The sequence below is a fragment of the Monodelphis domestica genome, chromosome 2 (assembly GCF_027887165.1).
Source record: "Monodelphis domestica isolate mMonDom1 chromosome 2, mMonDom1.pri, whole genome shotgun sequence".
In the NCBI taxonomy this organism is placed as follows: Eukaryota; Metazoa; Chordata; class Mammalia; order Didelphimorphia; family Didelphidae; genus Monodelphis; species Monodelphis domestica.
Window position 1 is genome coordinate 290,649,156 of NC_077228.1, and position 21,519 is coordinate 290,670,674.

Consider the following 21,519-nt stretch of genomic DNA (forward strand, 5'->3'; position numbering starts at 1 on the left):
GTATTTCTTATTCACATCACTTAACATAGTTCTTGATCCATTGTAAACAACTTAATAAATGTTTTATCTTGATGTGTCACTGTTCTGGGATGAAAGAGATCTTGATACCATGAAAAGAGAAGAGGTTATCTGAAGACTTGTTCTGCTACTTCCTAAATGTGTGGCCTTGACATGTTGCCTTATTCCTATGGGCCTCAGTTGTTTAGCTGTTTTTTTTCAGTTATGATTGACTCTTCATGTCCCCTTTTGAGGTTTTCTTGGCAAAGATATGAGAGTAGTTTGCCATTTCCTTCTCTAGCTCATTTTACATATGAGGAAACTGAGGCAGAGTTAAGTGACTTGCCCAGGGTCACACAGCTAGTTAAGTGTCTAAAGCTGGATTTAAACTCAGAAAGACAGTCTCCCTGAATCCAGATCTGGCACTGTATCCACTGTACCACCTTGCTGCCCTCAGGGTGCTGTGTAAAATGAAGAGAATGGACTTGGTGACCTCTGAATTTCCTCACAGTTCCTCTTAATCTAGGATCCTATGGTTACTATCCCAGAGGCAGTGGCATTTCCCGGTTACCCAATGGCTTATCCTAGAGACATAAATGTCAGGAATATCACTTGACAGCTATGGTCCCAAAAATACTCCAGGGAAAAGAGCAGCAGGAAGGAGAAATGAGCAGAAAAGAGACAGATGATTTCTGTTCCAAGAGAATGTCCATGCAAATCCCAGCAGTTCAGAAGCAGTCAACACCAGGACCAAAGGACTTGCCCATAGATAGAAAGATTTCTCAGCATCCTGTGTCTATGGCAGTATGACAACTTCCTTAGTCTCCTCTGCTATGAATACTTCACCGTTATCTAGCTAGGAATAGTAATAACTGAAGATTTACACAGGCAGTTGATCCAAGAAAGTTTTTTTTATCTTATTACTCAACCATATGATAGCAAGAGAACAGGTCAGGAACAGAGTCTACCCCTGGCCAAAGCAGACAGAGGTTACAAGTTCATAGTCTCACTGCTTCAAGAAGCCAAATCTACAATTTCTGCTGCATTCTAGTGAAATGGGTGTTTAATTTAAGTTATCTAGTTCACTGAAATTCTGGCCTCTTCCCCAAGAAATCCTTGAGGACAAAAATATGCTTTTATATGCTCCACAATGTAAAACTGAAGTACCACCAAATTTAATAAAGAGTGGGTAGAGTGCCATGGCTGAAGTCAGGAAAACTCATCTTCCTAAATTCAAATCTGGCCTCAGACATTTACTAGCTCTGTGGCCTTAGAAAAGTCACTGACCCATTTGCCTCAGTTTCCACATTTATAAAATAAGCTAGAGGACATGGAAAACCCATCTAGTATCTTTGTCAGGAAAAACCCAAATGGGGACACAAAAATTGGATACAATTGAAAAATCACGATCAACTCTCCCATGTTAGGGATGAAGAAATAAATTTAGGGTTCAGAGAAGATAAGTTATTAATTCATGGAGTTAGAAAATTGGAAAATGAAGGGATGCCCTTCGATTGGGGAATGGCTGAACAAATTGTGGCATATGTTGGTGATGGAATACTATTGTGCTCAAAGAAACAATGAACTGGAGGAATTCCATGTGAACTGGAATGACCTCCAGGAATTGATGCAGAGTGAAAGGAACAGAACCAGGAAAACATTGTACACAGAGACTGATACACTGTGGCACAATCAAATGTAATATATATTTCTACTAGAGCAATGTAATGATCCAGGACAATTCTGAGGGACTCATGAGAAAGAACACTATCCACATCCAGAGAAAGAACTGTGGGAGTAGAAACCCAGAAGAAAAACATGATCACATGGGTTGATGGGAATATGACTGGGGATATAGACTCTAAAGGATCACCCTATAAGCACATGAAAAAGTTTTCTAAATCTCTGATAATCAGAGAAATGCAAATCAAAACAACTCTGAGGTATCACCTTACCCCTAGAAGATTGACTAACATGACAGCAAAGGAATGTAATGAATGCTGAACGGGATGTGGAAAAGTTGGGACACTAATGCATTGCCGGTGGAGTTGTGAATTGATCCAACCATTCTGGAGGGCAATGTGGAACTATGCCCACAGGGCACTAAAAGACTATCTGCCCTTTGATCAAGCCATAGCACTGCTGGGTTTGTGCCCCAAAGAGATAATAAGAAAAAGACTTGTACAAGAATATTCATAGCTGTGGTCTTTGTGGTTGCAAAAAAAATTGGAAAATGAGGGGATGCCCTTTAGTTGGGGAATGTCTGAACAAATTGTGGCATATGTTGGTGATGGAATACTATTGTGCTTAAAGGAATAATGAACTGGAGGAATTCCATGTGAACTGGAACAACCTCCAGGAATTGATGCAGAGCGAAAGGAGCAGAACCAGGAGAACATTGTACACAGAGACTGATGCACAATCAAATGTAATGCATATTTCTACTAGAGCAATGCAATGATCCGGGACTATTCTGAGGGACTTAAGAGAAAGAATGCTATCCACATCCAGAGAAAGAACTGTGGGAGCAGAAACACAGAAGAAAAACAACTTCACAAGGGTCGAGGGGATATGGCTGGGGATGTAGACTCTAAATGAACATCCTAATACAAACACCAACAACATGGAAATAGGTTTTGATCAAGGACACATGTAATACCCAGTGGAATTGTGCATCAGCTATGGGAAAGGTGGGGGGGGGGTGAGGGAGGGAAATAATATGATTCTTGTAACCAAGGGAAAATGTTCTAAATTGACTAAATAAATTTAAATTTAAAAAATAAAGGAAGAGTGGGCTGTTTATCATGAAAAAAAAAAAGCCTTTTTCCTAGGTTAGCTAAGATTATTGTAAATAAAATTCTCCATCACCTTCTACATATTTTTTGTACATGAAATTGTGTTATGGATAAGGCAGGGGAAAAAAGTCTTTTTGTTTCTAAACTTGATTTTGCCTCTGAAAGAGAATAAATTTAAATAATTGTACTTAGATGTAAAAGCTGATTCAATCGCTTATTTTTATCTCTTAAGTTACACTCTTCCCTTCCTAATCACATAAAGAATACAGTGCATTCAAGTTCTTAAGTGCTTAGTGTTTGTTGACCCTTTTTAAAAAGTTCAGTAGAATGCAATGTTTATTTAAAGATCTCTTTTAACAGAGTATCTCGTCTATGTATTTTCAAATCATACATGATTTCTTGCAAAGCTATAGCAATGGAAATAACTTTGTTCAGCAGTTCTCTGATTGTTAACATCAATTAGGTTATAAGATAGGATGATATATGCATTCCAAAGCTGTTTGCCTCTATCATCAAAGATGGCCTACTGTAGAGTTCATATCTAAAGGGGATTTCCTATACATGGAGAGGTTCTCCAAAGTTTCTTATTTATAGATGTCATTGTGTAGATTATTCCATCAATATCTATCTATATGCAATATAGATCTATAACCACTTTTTAAAAATTCCCCTAAGTAACCAAATGGTAAAAACCAAGTAGATGAAGAATATTAACTGTGATGTTCATCATTGTTTCTTTCTTTTGTTTTAAAGATGACCAATCATGTCACAGGGTATTATCTTGACTTGCATCTGAATTGGATTTAAGTAAGGAAGAGTTTCACAAAGTCATCAGCTTCACTCTCTCTTCCAGAGTCATTGAAGTCCAGTGACAAGATAAGTCAGGATGACTTATAATGGCCAAGGATACAATATATGACCTTGGTGTTTTTCAGTGTCTAATCAAAGCTCTAGGCACTCCAAATGCCTGCTTCTGCCACTTTCATGGTTGTTGGAACAAATTGTTCTCATCTGCCTATTCTGCCAGGGGAATAATGGAATAATGCCCAGCATTATATATATAATGAGGATGATGACAGCAGAGATGTCCAGTAGGAAATTGTATGATGCCTTTCAAACTCTTGCCAGAGAAGTTGTACCTTACAGGTGAGGAATTGTGAGACATCATCAGTATGCTGATTTATTTTGTTTAATTGTATGTCTTTATTATCAAGAATAATTCTGTTTGGCAAGGGGGATTCATTGGGAAGTAATGTAGATGTTAAAAAGAGCATCAATAAAGCAGTTTTTGAAAAAATACATAGTGCTTTTAATGATCCTAAGCTTCTCACTGAAATAAAGGCCATTCTTTTTAACATTAATATTCTTCCATGGATGCAATATTAACTCTGAGACATAGATTACCACAGTCTCTAAAGAACAAAAGGAGTAAGTCATTCAAAAGGCAAAGTGGGCATTAGCAGGCTGAAACGTATCACCAACAAACACTGCACAAGAAAATTAGCATAAAGGGTGATATCAGAGAAAGGTGATTCAAAAAGAAAATGAGATGGAGGGCATCCACACAATATCAAGAGTTTTAGAGAAAAGCTACTAGTGTATGAGGACTCCCACCTCCCTGACATCTGAAGAGGATCTGGGTGACAAAAAAGTCAAGAACTGCATAAAAATAAATAAAACAAACAAATGAATGAATAATAAAATATAGTAAAGTAAAAAATAATAAAAAAAAAGAAATTTAGCTTAGCCCCCACCCCCCACCCAAAAAAAGAACTGCATAAAATAAGCAGTCAAGGATGAGTTGCAACCCACACAATTGTATGATGCCTCTCAGTTTCTTTATAATTACTAAAGTACAGGATATTATACAGGTTCTGAGCTTCAATTTTCTTATCTGTAAAACAGAGATAATAACAGTATCTGCTTTCCAGGGTTGTTATGAGAATAAAATATTTATATTTACTCAACATAAAATTTTATCAATATTATTTATAATATTACTTTATTTTTATACTTATAACATATTTGTTTTATTTATATTTACAAAATATTATATATCAAAACACAGTGTTGCTGAAATTCCACCCCTTCAGCTACATTTACTAGGACCCTACTTTAATACCACTGGCAACATCAAGAAACAATTATGATTGCTTTTTCAACCATAGTTTCCCTCAAGCCTAAAACCACTGAATGTACCCGTTTTCCATTGCCTTGACAACAGCCAGAATTGTTTTTTTTTTTTAAGGTAGAGTAACTAGGGCACTGTTTACAGTCCTCTTCATTCTAAGTAATGGGATCACAGTTTGACTCCATTGGGGGAAAAAACCCATACACACATATAAAGGCTTTTCTTTCTATATTTTTTCTTGATGTGGATACATATTTCTTCTACCTTTATTGACTGTATGGTGATAAATAAGTTTTTCAAAATGCTCCAGATATAGATCAGAGATCTAGAGCTAGAAAGGACCTTAGAAGCCTGTCTATTTCAAGCCCCTCATTTTACAGATGAAAAAAAAAAACTCACTTAAAGTCACATAGGAATACAACAGTCAGATCCAAACCCAGACTCTGATTCCAAACACATCCATATTTTTCAACTTCACCACAATGACTCTGTGAACTAAAGGGCGGTTTATATTTCTTCCCCATCCTACCTCCACAATTTGAATGCTTTATTCCTTTAAGAACCTTTCTTCCTATCTTTAGTGCTTAGCACACTGTCTGACACTGATGATGAAGATGATGATAGTGGTGGAGATAGTAAATTTAAAGCTGAAAGAGACTGTAAGTGTCATTGAGCTCAATTTCATTTTATGAGTGAAGAAGTAGGCACAGGAAGATTAAGTGCCCAGGATCCTACAGGTATTGAGTGTCTGAAGGAGGATTTAAACCCAAAATTACTTCATTCCAAGTTTGCTACACTATTCATTTTACCAGAATAAATGCTTGCTGATTGATTAAAAGTTAAAATATGTCACTGGGCATCTAAGTCACATAGGGGTTCTGAGTCTCACCTTCCTCATTTGTAACATATTTATACATAAATACATAACACAAATATATATAAAATATAAATATATACATACCCATATATATACATAACATAAATATATAAGCATAAAACAAATATATACACATAACAAATATATATAACATTTATAAATATATATTACATAAGTGTATACACATAGCATATATGTTATAAAAATATGTACATAAATATATACATACATAGAAAAATATATACACAACTATATAATATATACATAAAATATCTATATCTCATACACATATTACATATAAATATACACATAACATATTAATGTATATACAGTCATATATGTAACTATAGCTATATATAAAACATATACTCTTTGATTCAGTGACACTGGCCCCTTGGTTCCCCTATACACAAAAGATTCTATCTCAGCTCCCCTCATTCTCTCTAGCTTCCTCCATGCCTGGAATTATCTCCCTCTTCTGCTCAGAGTATTGACATCTCTGGTTTCTTTAAGGTCCCAATGTTAATCCCATCTTCTATAGGAAACCTTCCTCTAATTTCTTTAAAATTCTAGTTATTTTAATTAATTTAATTTATTGGATCCCAAATTAATTTGATTTATTGGAGTTCAGTAACTAAATTTAATTAATAATTAATTCTAATTATTTCCCATTTCTCCTATATATAGCTTTCTTTGAATATATTTGTTTGCATATTGTCTTAGTAATGAGGTTTCTCATTGTTATCTCCTTGAGGATAGGAATTATCTTTTGTCCCTTTTTGTATCCCTAGTACTTAGTGTAGTGCCTGGCACATAGTAATCATTTAATAAATGTTTATTGACTGATTGATACAGTTCTCATTATGTACCAGACATTGTGCTAAGCACTTTACAAATATTATTTCATTTGATCATCACAACAGTCCTGTGAAGTGGGTGCTATTATCCTTGTTTATAGATAAGGAAACTGAGGTAAACACAGGTGAAGTTGCCCAGGTTCCCAGAGCTTAAAAGTATTTGAGGCCACATTTGAACTCAGGTTTTCTTGACTCCAAGCCCAGAACAGTAGCTACTGAGCAATGTAACTGCTCTTAAGATGACAATAATTATTAAACAACTGGTGGCTAATAAGAAATAACTGATATTTGATTGTGAGTTGAAAAATCACTTTACAAATCATTATTCTTTAAAAATGTCTCTTTACTATTCACATCCAGAAAAAGAACTGTATAAGTAGAAACACAGAAGAAAAACTGCTTAATCACATGGGTTGATGGGGATATGACTGGGGATGTAGACTCTAAAGGATCACCCTAGGGCATATATTAATAATATGGAAATAAGTCTTGGTCAATGAGCATATAAAACCCAGTGGAATTGCTCATTGGCTATGAGGGAAGGGGGAGGGAAAGAACATGAATCATATAACCATGGAAAAATATTCTCAATAAATTTAATAAAATTTTTCCATTCAAAAAAATATATGAATTTTTTAAATTTCTCATCTTCTCCCCTTTTTTGTATTGCTACTTTCCTTTTTTCCTGCTTTTGCCACACCCCTGGCATGTCTTCCTTTCTCTATCTTTATCCAATTTCTAGCTATTCTTCAAGTTTCAGAAGTCGATTGAAATTATTCAAGTTTATACTGCCCAACCTCCTCTAGTGTCATATTCTACTTTCATTCACTACCACAGTTTAGAACACATAAGAATTTAATGATTTTTCAACTCACAATCAAATAGTTATTTCTCATTAACCACCAGTGTTTTAATGATAATTTCTGTCTTAAGGGCAACTATGTGGCTCAATGGATAGAGGGCTGGGCCTGGAGTACATCCCTAGTATTGGTGATGCATTACCTGTTGCAAAGACCAAGAGATGGAATGTCACATATAAAGGATAGCAAAAAGAGCAAGTTTGACTGAAATGTTAAAAATATGAACAGTAGGAGAAAGCCATATTACGTAGGATTTTAAAAACCAAAAAGGGAATTTTTATTTTTATTTTATTTTAAAGGAAAGAGTCACTGAAGCTTTTTGAATAAGGTAATGATGAATGACATGGTCAGACCTATACTCTAGAAACATCCATTTGGACTGTCAAGGGGATAGAATAGAGAGGAGAGAGACTGGTAGCTGTGAGACCAATTGGAAAGCTATTAGTACTAGTGAAAAGCAATGAGAGCTTGAACCAGAATAGTGTCTGTATGAATGGACAGGAGAGGACAAATGGGAAATAAGCTATACCGTTAATATCAGTAAGACTGGGCAACTGATTGGACATCTCAGGCTCTATCGGGGACTGGTCACTCGGGTCCCACATTTCCAGTCACCTGTCTCACATTTCCATATGGATATCTCAATACATTCAGCCTACCAAAACTAAATATCCTATTTGTTCCCAAATCCAACTCTCCTCTCCATCCTGGTTTCCCAGTGTTTACCACTGGGCATCATTATGACACTTAGTCACCCTGGCTGAAAGCCTCGGGGTCATCCTTGACCTTTACCCTTCCCTCACTGCCTCAAGTCTGTTTCTAACCTTGAAAATGTTTCTCCTGTTATTCTCATATCTTCCAATTCATTCTCATTCGTGATACTTGGTTCAGGCTCTTCTTATGACACATCTGGAGCAACTTCAAGTCAAAAGTGAATCTGCGGAAATTAATTTCATCACTTTCTCCACCTGAAAAACTTGTCTTGGTTTCCTGTTACCTACAGGATAAATGAAACTCTTTGGGCAAAAATTTAAGATGCTTCCTAATAGGGCCCCAACCTTTAATCTTACTTTATCCCCCACTATTTCCTCATCCAGCCTAGGTAGACTTGAACACATTGGCTGACACATTCCAGTCCCCATCCCAAATAATTGATTTGAGAGCATTTTTTTCCATATTTTGACCAGACAAAATGAGTGAATGGCTGAGAACTATGTATAATCAGTCTCAATCAGCAATTTGTGCACTTATGTGATGCCTAGATTGCCATCTCCATCGATCTGAAGCCCACCCATCCCTCAGACCTAATTCAAGTTGAGTCCATTTCTCAATGAATCTTCCTTCACCAGTCTAACACCATCTTTCTCCTCTGAATTCCTATACCTGTCTATACCACCTTTCATGGAGCATTTTCTGGTTCCTGGTCTCTTTCACAGACATTGTGTTAATGGACATTATCTAATTTGAGTTGGCAGCAGAGAATAATGAATAATATCCTTGAGTTGGAATCTGGAGAACTGGGTTCCAATGTTGCTTCAGACATTTAACAGGCATATGGCCATGGAAAAAAATCACTTTACTTCTAAGAATCTCTACTTTGTCTGCAAAATGGGGATAATTATCATTGAGAAGTCCACCTCAAAGGAATATAGTGATTATTACCTCCTGGATTTTGTTATTATTTAGAAATGTTTTTGGTTTTTGAGGGTTTATTTTGAGACCTGCCACTCTTTTAAAAACTATGATCTCAAATAATGGTGAAGAGAATGGGCATCCTTGCTCCATTCCCATATTTATTGGTTAAAGTTCTAGGATATTCCCATTGCATATGATGCTTGCTTTTAGTTTTTGACAGATATTTTTATAGGTAAAAAAGTCCTTCTGTGCCTATCCTTTGTAAGATATTTTTTGAAACATGAATGAAAGTTATTTGTCAAGGGCTTTTCCCACAGCCTTTGAGTTGATTATGTGATTTTGGTTCTTAAAATGAATATGCTTATTATCTTCCTAGTGTTGAACCATCTTTGCATCCCTGATATAAATCCACCTCAGTCATAATAAATCATTTCTTGAATTAAAAAAAAGAATATAGTGAAAAGGCAACTTATAAACCATAAAGTGCTACATAAATCTAAATATGATTTGACAAATGTGTATGTGCCCATTACTTGCCAGGAAAGTACATACCTTCAAATAACCAGCATTCTACTAGAAGTTGTTGGATTGACTAGAATATCCTTAAGTTTTGTTCTGGGTCTATGATTCTATTATTCTTTTCCTTCCTCTAGAAGAGAAGTTCCACTCTGACACTTAACTCCAGTATATATTCAATCTTAAAGACCTTTTTTACACAGGCCAAGACTAAGTTAATGGTGGGGATAGATCATTCTTATACTACAAGTTAGATGAGGAATTTCCTAACTGCTATTTATTCGAAACCCCAAAGTAAGAACTACTTCTTTTAAAGGGGCAGCATGGAACAGACCATTGGTGTCAAACTCAAACAGAAATGGCCATCACAAACTGCACTTAGGGATCCCTGATTGACACATCTTGCCACATATTATTATCTATGTTCTACCGTTTTGGGGGGCAGCTAGGTGGTACACCACGTATGGAGTCATGAAAACCTAAGTTCAATCTGGCCTCAGACACTTATAAGCTGTATAGCCCTGGTCAAGACACTTAAGTCTATTTGCCTCAGTTTCCTCATCTGTAAAATGAGCTGGAGGAGGATATGACAAAGCACTTCAATATCTTTGCCAAGAAAACTCCAAATGGGATCACAAAGAATCAGATATGACTAACAACTGGCCAAAAAAAGTTTTTTTATTTATTTTGTTAAATATTTCCCAATTACTTTTTAATCTGGTTTAGTCCTTACTCAGGAGTATTGTAAGTTTGCCCTCTCTACTGTAGATTACTGAAGTTGGGCCTTGGTTTCAGAAAGGTATAAGTTCAAGTCTTGCTGTGAACTCGCTAAGTCAGGCCAATGTACCCATTGGCAAGTTTCCATGTTCCAGACAACTGGAACCATGAGTTATATTTGCTTTGCCAGTGGCTAAATCTATAAATTACAATCCTTTGCCAATATTTCATCAATGAAGGGAGTTTACACAGCCCACCCCCAAATACACAAATAAAGCAAGCCCTTAGGAGAAGCCACATATCTCCAAAAATGTTCACCACCACCCTCTTCCCCATAATTTTGATCATGAACAGGACTGGTATTGTGCCAAAACTAAATGTCAACTTGGTCATTTGAATCAAAGAACTGCTCCAATTTAGTAGAAACAGAATCAAAGCAATTATTGACTCAATTAAGCAATCCAAACCATCCAAACAGCCAAACTATCTTTGCTCTGAGTAATAACATCTAACACATTTATGATATGCTTTAGAATTCTTCAAAGCACTTTATATAAATATAATTTGATTTTCACAATTGCCTATAAGGTAGGCATTCATTGTACAGCTGTGAGGAAGAGACCTTAAGTGACTTGCAGAGAACCACACAGCTACTAAGTGGCTGAAGCAGGGTCTGAACTTGGGTCTTTCTCCCTTCAAGTCTAGTCCTCTATCCAATGTGCCACATAGCTTCACACACACACAATAGAAAAAGGGTGTCTGCACTTTTTTCTGTTCTAGAGAAAAAGTAGTTTTCAATATAGCAGAAACAGAAAAACATGGGATTTAAAGTCAGGCAGCAGTCCTTGTCAGGTATGATCCTGGACATCTCCTAAAAGGAGAGATTTGAGGAGCATCTAAAGATGCTCTTTCCTCCCCAACCTACTTAGATATCTAAAATTCCTACACATAGAAGGACTTGCCTAGGGTTAAGACATTATGATTCTAGGAGGCCTCCATGAAATGCAAACATATTACAGAGAGGCATGGTGTGGTCAAATTGGAGCAAATGAATTTGAATTCTCACTCTGCCTCCTTATGTGATCTTGGGTGAGTCACTTAACCATTCTAAGTCTCAATTACTTGTGAGTCAAATAGGAATGCTAGATTAAATGATCTCTAAGGTCTTTTTAGCTTCTGATCCTTTGAGTTTATTAATCCACCAGTACCAACAAATCATTGAAATGTGGGATACAGGAAAGGTAAGTTTTGATGGTGGCAGGTTCCATTTTTATGGCTGAATCCATAGCATACTTTATATTCTTGCCATAATAAAAATAAGTAAGAGTAGTAATAATACAGTGAAGTTTGACAGGTAGCCACATAGCCTTAGAACATTTGGGTTCAAGTTCTGGCTCTGATACATACTAGTGTGTATGCTTTTGGTCAAGTCACTGATTTCTTGGGAACCAAAGTGGGATCATAAGTTATAGATGAGTGGATGTAGGAGTGTTCACATTAGATGTTCCATGTATTGGTGAAATCACAGGTCTACACTCTACCCAACCGCCTGAGAAAACAAAAACAATAGCATTTTTCTTTTGCACAGACTTGTAATTTTATCAGTGCAGGGAGCTCATCTATAATGAAAGTGCTTTCATGAAAGCAAATAGGGTCTTGCCCTGCAATTGACAGTCTTACAAAAAGTTTCCTGCGGCAGTGAGAGATTAAATGCCTTTTCCAGGGTTACAAAGTCAGTATATGTCAGAAACTAGACTTGAACTCAGGTCTTCTTTTCTATTCCAGTTCTCTATGGCATGATGACTACTTACTAATTATATATTATACTTATTATTTATCAGCTTAAGATTAGTAAAATGCTTAAATCATTTTGAGCATCACAACAATCTTTCCAGGGAAGTGATATCAGTATTATTCCAGTTTTACAGATGAGGAAATTGAGGTTCAGTGGGGTTGTGCAGATTGGTTTGCTTGGTCATTCAAATAGTAAATACCAGGAGTGAAATTTGAATCCGACTCCAAATCCAACATTCTTTCTGCTATGCCATACGTCAGGTAGAGGAATGAGAGAATACATGGAGAAGAGATGGAGGAAGAGAAGGTCTGGAGACTGGCCAAAAGGGGAGGACCTGAATGGTGTGGGGACACTGGATGCCTGCCAAAAAAGAAGAAATCAAGTATGGACTATAATGAAAGACTGGGAGGTAAAGTATCCAAGATTAACTTCATCAAGCCTTGGCTCTGATACCAGGCTTCAATCTCTTCACAGATAAAATGAAGGGGTTAGAATAAATTATCTCAAAGGCCCCTTTTAGCTCACACAATTCTATAATATGATATTGTCACAATCTTACCTAGGGTAAGCCCTAAGAAAGACCCTTCTTTTTATATAAATAAAATTTATAAATAAAAATTCAATTTTTATTTTTATGTCTGAGTTCATAGAGTACTTTATGTCCTTTACCATAATTTTTTTGTGTTCCCTCAATATACTATCAAAATGATGGTCAATTCATTTGACTATATATTTTTTCAGCTGAAGTTGCTGACTGTTTGACTGGATAGATCACCTGAATGAATGATTAGGAGTTCTGCAGTTCCAGTCTCAGTCCATAATTAATATACTTTAGTCTTGATTCAGACATTTACTAGCTGAATGACCCTGGGTAAGTCACTTCACCCTGTTGGCTTAAGTTTTCTCATCTGTAAAATAAGCTGAAAAAAGAAATGGAAAAACATTCCAGTATCTCTGCCAAGAAAACCCTAAATAGGGTCACCAAGAGTCAGACAAGACTGAAAACACCTGAACAATAATAACAACATTAGATCTAGAGGAAGCTGAAGGTGCAGTAGATAAGAGTACTAGGCATGGAGTCCTGTGGATATGAATTTAAATTCTGCTTCAGACACTTACTAGTTCTATGACTCTAGATAAGTCTGCCTCAGTTCCTCATTCGTAAAATGGAGACACACTGGAGAGGGAAATGGCAAATCACTCCAGTGTCACTGACATGACAAAATCCAGGGAGTCATGTAGTGTCAGACACCAACAACTATAAAGCATTTCTCCAAAGCTTCTGTATATTCTTCACTTCTCAAGCGATGGTGACAAACCACAAAAGGAGAAATGTTGGCCTTTCAAAGACCAGCTTTGATTGTTAGTGCCTCCAAGGAACATAAAACCATGACTTTATAGAGCAGCTTTACTGAATTTTCACAAGCCTTGAAGGCAGAAGAGGGAAAAGCAGGAGGAATGATGCCAGGAGAGTCCTGACCCACAACATACAACACATCCTGCATTTGTCCGTCCAAATTACTTTCTATCTTCCTTTGTTCCATGACTCTTTTTCTTCTGTACCACCCTCCACTTCTACTTTCAAGACTTAAAATGGATAGGGTACTTTCAGACTTTGAAAAATCAAAGTTCAAGCTGCCTCTATGATGGCATACCCTTTGCTGTAGCACCTAGCACAATGACTGACACATGGGAGGCAATTAATAAATATTTGTTCACAGATGGATGCAGTAGAGTACAGAGGATGAAAACAATGGGCTTCAGAAGTCAGAAGACCTGGTTCTGGTCTTGGTTCTTCCACTTATTGCTTATAGGACCTTGAGAAAATCATTTGACAATTGCTGAGCATGAGTTTCATCACTTAAAAAATGGATATTTTTCAATGAAACATGTAAAACCCAGTGGAAATGTTCTTTGGCTATGGGAGTGAGGGGAAGGAGGGGAGGGAAAGAACATGAATCATGTAACCATGGAAAAGTATTGTAAATTAACTAATTAAATAAAAATTTTCAATTAAAAAAATAAAACAAAATGGATATTTTTCCCATTATGAATTATTATTGATGGTGAAGTTATTTAACTGCTCCTATTCACAGATAACATCTTCCTAATTGCATTCAGTTCTAGAATACTATACTATACTCCACAGTTAGACTCAGGGATCAAATTTCCTGAATGAAAATGACCAAAATGCAAAAGAGTTCAATCTAACTATCTATATCTTAAGAACCAAAGTCCATGGGTAACAGGCAGGTGGTTTAGTCAAGCCTAAAGTCAGGAGGTCCTGCCTGCCTTCAAACATGGACTCAGATACTTCCTAGCTATAGGAACCCAGGCAAGTCACTTACCCCCCATTGCTTAGCCTTTCTTCTACAGTGGAGCCAATACACAGTACTGATCCTAAGATGGAAGATAAGGGTTTTTTTAAATGAATTAAAAATGCCAACTATCCAGATTTTAACATGTAGCTAGATGAATAGCTTGTCAAATTCATCTATTAACATATATATCTTGGACAAGCTCTGCTGAAAAACAACAAGGCTGAACCTAGAATTGTGCAAGAAGATCAGTTGCACTGTATTTTCCAATTAATAGGTTTAAGTCCCTCCTCTGACACATTCTGGGCATGTAAACAACTCACTTAACTTGTCAACTGTTCTAGGCAATTTTTAACTACCATGAGATGCAGAGGAGTAGCCAGGAGATTCCAAGGCCAATAAAAATGAAGGTCCCATTCCAATTTCTATCTCTTTTACTCCTACCCCTAGACATCAGTCAAGAAGCACTTATTGATCACATATTGAGTTATATCAGGCACTTTAATTATGTAATATAGTCTAAAAAGCATAAGATCTAAAGCTAGAAGGTCAGGCTTTAATTTTGGATCTGCTATTGACAGAACATCTGGCTTTAAGCACATTTAAATTAAAACTAAACTGTTATCTGTCTTCAAGAAGCTTAAATCATACATGTGACATATATGTGTATACAGCAATTAGATGACACAGTAGATAGGATGTTAAGCCTCTATATATGTCTAAATGCTTACATATAAGTGCTAAACATCTTTATAAATCAGAAAGACTTGTATTCCTGGGTTCAGATTTGGCCTCAGACACGTAATAGTTGTGTGACCCTGGTCAAGTCACTTCACCCCATTTGTCTCAATTTCCTCATCTTTAAAATGAGCTGGAGAAGTAAATCACAAATCCCTTCACTATCTTTGTCAAGAAAGCCCCAACTGACATTACAAAGAGTTGAACATCACTGAAACAACTGAACAACCTGAGTGTATATATACTAATACGTGGCTATTATACTGTATTACTCATTAGTATGTATCCTAGTTGGCCTATATGTATTAGATTAGTATGTCTATTATTTGGCCTAAAAGGATAGAGTTAACAAATATAAAAATTAATGCAACACAGACCATTTCCTTCTTTCTCATTCTTTTCTGGAGTTAAAATTTCCCCAAATTTTGTTTGAGAAGAGTTCAGTGACTACAAGGTATCTTTTGGTCTTGTTGACAAAGGAAAACAATAAAGGTGATGGTGGAAGAGGTAGTTTACTCACTTCCTTCAGTGAGTAAAGGCAATACAAATATGGTAAGTCCTACAGTTTTTTGAAATCTGCTTGGAAGGTTGAAAAGCATCTGGCTCAAATTTAACAAAATCCTCAAAAACCTGTGGCATCATTCCTAATCTGAAGTTCTTTCCTCTGGATTAGGTCATTATCTTCATTTACCAAAATTGAGACTAGTTTAAGTAAAATATGCTTGCTTACAAGGTTGGAATTTAAAGTTCCCAAGGTCTCACCTGTCTCCAAATATGTTTTTCTCCAATCTAAGAATATAAAAGTATTAGCGTTAATCTGCTCCCTGCCCAGATCCTACCAAAATGTTTTCCCAACCTTCCTACCAACAATCCCTTCCTTCTTCCCCCATCCTGACTACATGTTGGCATCTCACTCCCTTACTTTACTCTGATATACACATTTCTACAGAAGGGAATCTAGAGTACCTATAATACTTCAAATTTCTTCAAGACTACTTCACCTCCACCTGGTAATGAACCCTAGTCTACTCATACTACATTTAATAATAATGATATTGTGTGGATAGAATTTTGAAACCCAGAACTCTCTTTCCCAGCTTCCCATGTACCTTACTGACTCATTAGGGAAACTAGGCATGTAAATCTGGGAGATTTCTACATGCTCATGTTCCAATGGAATCACAGGGGGGACTGTATAATTAGATTTTGCTTCCCAGGACTCTAAATTCCAACTTCCCATGTTCCTTCTCACATTACATGCTAATGTAGGGAGGATATAAGTGTTGTGTAGCTCCACCCTCACTCTCTCTCTTCTCAGGGAAATGGGGCTGTGGATGAGGCAGGAGAATTTTACTGAGGTGATTTTTACTCAGGTTTTACTTTTGATCCTTTTATTTCTTCTACTTCAAATGATTATTAATAAACTTTATAAAAATATTTGGAGTTATTGGATATTAATCTAAATTTTTCAATAACTAACACTTATATAGTATGTGCTAAAGTACTATGCTAAAAGCTTTACAATGATCATCTTATTTGATCCCAGTAACAACTCTTCAAGGTAGGTACTATTATTATTCCCATTTCATAAATAAGGAAAAAGAGACAAACAGAAGTTAAGTTACTTGCCTAGGGTCACACATCTAGGAAATATCTGAGACTGGATTTGAATTCAGGCCTCCAGAGTGCAAACCCAGTACTTAATCTGTGAACCATCTTACAGGATGTAACCAACTACAATCCTTCTGGTAAGGTGGAAGCCCACCAGGTCTTCCATGTAGACCCAGGAGCTCTGCCTCCCACTTCGCCCAAATACTCTGAAGGACTCTTATCTGCCCAGTGGTTAGTTGAACACTTTTATATGTTGTCTCACCCAACTAGAATGTGAACTCCTTGAGAGCAGTAATTGTGTCCTTTCTCTCTTTGAATCCCCAGCACTTCACAAAGCTCTTGGCACACATATGTGCTTAATAAATGTTTATCTGTTAACAGCAGAAAGGCCCTTAAGAATCACTTAATACAAATCTCTCATTTACTGGAAAGTCAGAGGCTAAACATTTAGATCACTAATTTAAAATCATTCCTCACTGACACCATCTCTCTTTTTGTCCCTTACATCCATCCTGTTACAATGCTCATCAGATCTTCTTTTACAATTTTTTTGGGGTTCATCCATTCCCCTCCCATTGCCACTAACCTAATCAAAATCTTTTTTACCCATGACTCAGACTTGCTTCCTAGCTGGTCTCCCTGTCTCCAGTCTTTCTCTGATTCAATCTATCCTACAAACTAATGCCAGCTCAATTTTTCTATATCTGTTTTCATTCTATTTCCCTTTCCCAGGAATCTATGATACTATCTATTCCTTTAAAACTCCACCTTGTTTGGTTTTCAAAGTTTTCTATTACATGGCTCCACCCTACTGAGCTAATTTCCTGTAGGATCCCAACATAAACCCTCAATGTCAATTAGCCAGATTCTTTATTGTCCCACGTACGTAACAAGGCTTCCTCCTAACTCAGTGATTTAGCTCATGCTTGGGGGGGGGGGGGAGGAAGGTTAATCTCTACCCATGTCTCAGATATTTCTTATTCCTACTTATTTGTCTTCAGAATCTCCTTCTCCCCAATCTTTTACCTTCTTTCATCCTATCACCACAAAGAGAATTCATGAAAATGTGCCTGATTATACTTGGCCATATTCTATTAACAAGCACAAATTACATTTGAAGTTTTGGTTAATGACTAAGAAAATTTAATAAGCCTATGATGAGGGGGTCATCTAGGTGGTACAGTGGATATAGTGTTGGGTCTGGAGTCAGGAAGACTAATCTTCCTGAGTTTCAAACTTATCTCACTTACTAGCTGTGTGACCCTGGGCAATTTGCTTAACTCTGTTGGCCTCAGTTTCCTCATCTATAAAATAAGCTGGAGAACAAAATGGCAAACCAAACCCAAATGGAATCACAAAAAGTCTGACACAACTGAACAAAAAAGATTAAGTAGAAACTTTTAATTAAATGACAATAATGGTCAGACTGACAGAAGAGGGGGAACAGGGAGAATGGAGGCAGTGTATGTCCTCATGGAAAGAGGACTAGACTTGGGGTTAGGTCAGGACAGAGGTGAAATTCTATCTCTGAAATATGCTAGCTGTGTGGACATAAGATTTAAATTCTTTAACCAAAGGAAACTCTGTAAATTGTAAACTAGGTATAATCTGGATGAGAAACCATTCCAGTGAAATCACAGGTTCTTTAATTTGACTATGGGTTATTAATTTATACTCTCTGAGACTAAAAATATCTATCTGTAAAATAGAAATGACAATATTAGAATTAGTTGATTTTGTATGGTCCTTGTGAGGAAAAGAGAAGTTGTATAAATTCAAGATATTGGAAAGGTAACCAGCTGGGTACAGTAGAAGAGGTCAGGGGCAAAAGTTCTACTCGATAGCTATGTGACAATCTTCATGGTGAAGAAATTAATGGACACACTTTTTATTTTGACAGCCTTATGTGGCTCTCTGGCATAGTAATTAGAAGACTGAACTTTGGAATCAAGAATATTTGGATTCAGTTTCTGCCTCTGACACATTTAGCTGTCACTTAAGTGAAAGTCACTTAAACTCTTGGTGGTGTCCTGAAGAAATCTATGTAATCTTAAACACTTCTTAATCCATGAAAGTCTAGATTTAAGATCAATAAATAAAGAACAAATAAAAAAATCTACTCCAGTCAGATAACTTGTTGCTGGGGTAATTTTTTAATTAAAAAAAAAAACATGGGTTAATCTAATAGATCCACAACCCATCTGGGCAGGTAGGTGGTAAAGTAGATAGAATGCTAGGCCTGGGGTCAGGAAGATTCATCTTCTTAAGTTCAAACTTGGCCTCAGATACTTGCTGTGTTACCCTGGGCAAGTCACTTAATTCTATTTGTGTTCTTTTCCTCATCTGTAAAAGTAGCTGGAAAAAGAAATGGTAAACTGCTCTTTTACTTTTGCCAAGAAAACCCCAAATGGGATGAGGAAGAGTCAGACATGACTGAAAAATGACTGAACAAAGATAGCCTATTTATCTAAATTTGCACTGAATTAAATGGAATGTTTTACAGAGGTTGATAAATCTAGAACTAGAAAGGAATTCTGAGGACATTTTTTTTCAACTGCCTCGTTTTATGATGAAGAAATGGTAACCCAAGGATTCAAACCATATTTTTGACACTTACTAGCTGGACAAGTCACTTAATCTTTCAATGCCTCAGGCAATAACCCTAGGATTTATCTACTAGATCATAGATGGGTTGAAATCTGTGATAGTAGAGGGAATTCACATACTAAGAGCTTCCTGTGCTGATTAATGCACAATCTTTCTGCACCAATGGACTTCTTTTTTTGCCCACAAAAAAAATGACATAAGTAAATACCTTCCTTAAATTCTATTAAATGTGTTATTTCTTCCTTAGAAGGTACAACTGAAAGTCCTGACCAATATAACTATATCAGAATATTTCAGATAATTTCCTATCCCATGATTGAAAATCCAGTTTATAGAAGAGGAAACTCAGAGTCAGAGAAAGTAAATATCATGTCCAAGTCACTATATCAAAAATTTCCAGTTTGATAAATGTAGAAATTAATCAACTGTCAACCCATCAGTCAAAAAACATTTATTAAGCAGCTTCTATATACCAGGTACTCTGTTGCTCATTGGGGATATAAAAAGAAATAAAAGGTAATCCTTGACTTTGAGAAGAAATTCATAATCTAATAGAGACAACAAGCAAACCAATATGTTTAAACAAGCTATATACAGGAAAAATAAGAAATAAAAACAGGGAAGGCACTAGAACCAAGAAGGGTTAGGAAAAACTCTGACGTATAACTTACAATCTTAGAATAAAAAGAGGGGCTAATACATGTTGGTGGAACTATAAATTCTGAAAACCCATTTGCAATTATGTTTTTTTTTAAGTAGCAAATGCCCATAACCTTTGACCCAAAATGGGCCCTTTGTTCCACTGCTAGGCATACTGACCCAAGGAAGTCTAAGAGAATTTTTTTTAAGATTCATCAAAAATTCATCAAAATTAGAATAACATTTTGTATTAGTAAGTGGATAAACAAATTCTAGTACACAAGTAGATATTGGAATATCACTATGCTGTAAAAAATTATGAATGCAAAGAATACAGAAAATGGAAAGACATGAATTAATACAATAATGCATTATTGAATTATTTAATTAATTCATTGAAAGAATGATACACAGAAGTCATAACTGAATTTATCTCTTCTTTCCCTTCTTTGCAGAGATAGAGGCCTAGGGATTTGGAACAATGCATATAAAGAATGTTGGTTAATTGCTGATTTATTTTCCATATAAAAATTATTTGATATAAGGGCTGGATCTATAGAAAGGATAGATTGGGATATGTCAAAAAATAAGCTAACATGAAAAAGAATATATCCATTTCTGCCCCTCCCCCCAACAATTATAGTCTTAGAGTTTTCTCAGGCTCAGAAAAGTTAAGTTATTTCCTTGGTCACACAACTAAGTATCAAAAGCAGAATGTGAATTATTCAATAGCTCAGAAATGAAAATTATTTTGAAGAATTCCCTGTCCTATCCTCTGAACTCCTCAGTACTAGAAAGATTATTGGACTCATTATAAAAGATTGGGCTACTAATTATGGAGTAATGATCTTTTATGGGAGAAATTGATCACTACAACTATTTTTTAAAGTCCTTTGGGATGGTGGGAATTTTATGCAAATGGAAGAACTCTTCAGTTGTCTATGTCAAATTTCCTGAAAAAAGCTGACAGTGGTGCATACACCAGTAAGAAGCTTTGGGGGGGGGGGGCTTTAAAGGGCTCATTTGTGTTTTTTAAATCTTTCAGGAATCTGAGACTGAAGCTCCTACTTACTCTTGGGGAATCTGAGGAAGCCCCAAAATAGCTGTCTTCCAGGAGAGAAACAAAACTAATCTCTTTGTTCAGGTTTCCTCCTAGTCTCCTGACCTGGAAGCTGTAATTGAGGCCATTCTTGACTGGCCCCACAATAAGGCCCCTGGACAGCTCAACTGATGGATGGATTTTTCCCATCTTTTCTTGGTCCCTATCTGTCAAGGCACCTGGATACTCACATGGAGAGCTGTCATAGCAATAGACAGAGGAAGCCAGGAGGGGGTAATGAGAAAGAAGTAAGGGGGGGGGGCAGAAAAAAACAAAAAAACATGTCGAATCTCACAAACACACTTCCAAAGATAATTTAGAAAAATA

At 36.3% G+C, this 21,519-nt stretch overlaps 1 protein-coding gene across 2 annotated transcripts in view; it reads right to left on the bottom strand.

Annotated features, from left to right (window-relative positions):
• CLIC5 (chloride intracellular channel 5) overlaps nucleotides 1-21,519 on the bottom strand; it is a 254,156-nt gene that overhangs the window by 124,220 nt on the left and 108,417 nt on the right. The window lies entirely within an intron of this gene.